We start from the raw sequence: 3,080 nt of genomic DNA on the forward strand, positions 1-3,080 counted from the left end.
CATGAAATTCCAAAGAAAAATAAAACCTTCACTTATATCCATGATGATAATAAGGCAAGGTGGATTGAACAGAAAAGAAGGAAAAGAGTTAATGTTGCTATAGTGAGGGAAATTCACTCAATCCTTCATTGAGGAACTATGAAAAACATCAACGCTACTTTGAGACTAAAGCTATGATAATTGATGAGCATGTATAAAAAGATCAACATAGCCTCTTGGAATTTTCTGACAATTATGTATACTATAATAACTATGATAAATGGGAACATAGTCACTCTTTTGGAATGTGAATTTTTAGAAGCAATCCTCACAAAGAGAACTGAGTGGATGCACTTATGTAAGCTGTTGTTTGGGGGATTAATTTCACTGTGATTTTCAAAAACAGTGGACAAATAGAAGAGACATAAATTTTCATCATTGTGTCCCTGTATTAGAGATGTAACTTAAATAAATTAAAGCCAGAACCTAAATAGAGATTCTTGTTGGAAAGAAATTTGTACATAGCACGAAAGTTTACAATGTTGTATGGTATTAATTGGTAGGTATATTTGCTTAGCCGTGATTCAGACATAGGATATTTGTGTGCTATGGGAATGACAGCTTATCTAAATTCATGGGAATTTGTGACACTCAATATTCCATTGGGTACAAAAGACTTTACTGATAGAGTAGATCCTACGATACTGCAACAATGATAGTTATCTGAAGCCAAGAAACCACCGTTTCTGATGAAAGGCACAAAAAGACATGGACTGTGAAAACATTAAAGTGATGTTGGCTCCTTGTATTTGAGTCTACAAGAGCTCTTTATTCTTATTGGAAATCAAAATGCTTACTTGATACATTTTCTTTTAAGCCTACAGCAGCAGGTATTCCCAGGCAGTCTCCCATCCAAGTACTAACCAGGCCCGAACCTGCTTAGCTTCAGTGATCAGACGAGATCGGGTGCGTTCAGGGTGGTATGGCCATAGACTTGATAGATCTCTTAAATTCTCATGAGAGATCAGGAGAAAATGTCTCCATTGCATAGATGCTAGAAATTCTGTAATAAAGAGAAATAGCTTAGGAAACCTGGACTCAGACATCATTTCCCAAAGGTTTTGACATGAGAAGACATGGCAATTTTGGCAAACTTTTGGGAAAACAGGCATACTTACTCTAAGCACAGGCTTTGAAGTAAAGGGAAACTTAAGTCCTTACCAAGTAAACAAATTCTTGAATCTTCCATGAAAATTATAACCTTAGGGATGATAGAAAACAAGGATTTAATGTCACTCCTTTGTTACTACAGCTATAGATAATATGCTTCATTTGCCTTACTTGTAGAAAGCTTCAGACATCATGTAGTACACTCTTATTACACAGAAAGTTACAGACAGTAAAGAAAAGAGAATGGCTTATAGCAGAATATCACAGAACTACAATGCAATTCCATAGTCATCTTGCTTCATTTCTTGCTTTCCCTTGGAAGAGATTATTGAAATCAAGCTGTAAGAAGAAAGAGGATATATGGGGCATCTGCATAAATGGTTACTCCTAAGTGATTACTACTTGTTACCCTTAATAATTACATCATGTATTACATTATCTCTAATGTAAAACAAGAAGTATTAAAACTGATCAACAAATTATATGCTATCACAGCATCTCCTTTCAATTCAGTGAGTATTCTCATTACGTTGGAATCTTACTTGTTTATAATGTTTCCTTGCTCTATCCACTAGAACTTCAGAATAATGCAAAGAAAATTTACCTGTTTCTTCACTGTATATGACAACATAGCTTAAAAATGTAAAATAAGCACATAGATCTAGTTATAAAACAAATACATGTTCATGTAATCAAGAGTTTGACATATTTTTATATCTAGATATAAATTTTGTATAATTCAAAGGACTAACATCCTATATACAATATATTAGTTCTTATTTCTGAATGTTAAGTACACATAAGCTAATGAAAGGGTAATATAAAATAATACTTGTTATTCCAAGTAGAAGAGAAAATTGGTATTTTCTCACTAAAACAATTGGAATAGTTAACATGGGGTTTTCATCAACTATATGAATAAAAGGAAATAAGGGAACTTGAGTTGGTCAAGATCCAAGAAGTTTTTTCACTAATATAAAGGAGGGCAATATCTCCCTTGCTCCTAGTTTTGGCTCTGAAGTGAAACTAGGAATATAATTAGCTAACATGGGATTCATTATAAACTTTCATGTAATGTTCAAAAGATAGTTTTCAGTATATGATCTTTAGAAATATTATATATTAAATTTTTAAAAAATACAAAGAAACATGAAATGAACAGAGAGAAAATACCAAATATGGTGAAATGCCTGGTTTCTTGTTTTGTTTTGTTTCTCATTTTTTTTTACCTTTAATTGCATTATGATGAGAAAAGTTACATGATTTCAATTTACATGAATTTGTTAACATTTAAAAACATGTTTTAAGTAAGTAGGCTTAAATCATATTCTTGTTTTCCTTTTATACCCCAATTCCTCCCAGAGACCCCCCCTCAATACATACAATATCTTTTTGTCCATATTCCTTAAAACATAAAATATTATAACAATTAAAATAAGTATTATAAAAGTTGTTTGATATAAAACAATCAATTTAACAGTCTTATGTAAATGCTTGTCTACAGTAATATTGAAAATACATATGTTTTGCTCTTTTTGTTTTCCATCTATTATCCTTTGTAGGGCTGGATTTGTGTAAAGATATTGTGTAAATTTTGTTTTGTCATAGAATATCTTGTTTTCTCCATCTATGGAAATTGAGAGTTTTGCTGGGTATAGTAGCCTAGGCTGGCATTTGTGTTCTCTTAGGGTCTGTGTGACATCTGCCCAGGATCTTCTAGCTTTCATAGTCTCTGGTGAGAAATCTGCCGTAATTCTGATAGGCCTGCCTTTATATGTTACTTGACCTTTTTCCCTCACTGCTTTTAAAATTCTTTGTTTAGTGCATTTGGTGTTTTTATTATTTTGTGATGAGAAGAATTTGTTTTCTGGTCCAGTCTATTTGGAGTTCTGTAGGCTTCTTGTATGTCCATGGGCATCTCTTTCTTTAGG

At 32.5% G+C, this 3,080-nt stretch overlaps 1 pseudogene; it reads right to left on the reverse strand.

The window, feature by feature from the left end:
* Positions 1 to 854: 854 nt before the first annotated feature.
* On the reverse strand, positions 855 to 973 carry LOC116095908 (annotated as a pseudogene).
* Positions 974 to 3,080: the final 2,107 nt, after the last annotated feature.

Source organism: Mastomys coucha, chromosome X, assembly GCF_008632895.1.
Source record: "Mastomys coucha isolate ucsf_1 chromosome X, UCSF_Mcou_1, whole genome shotgun sequence".
NCBI classification, from domain to species: Eukaryota; Metazoa; Chordata; class Mammalia; order Rodentia; family Muridae; genus Mastomys; species Mastomys coucha.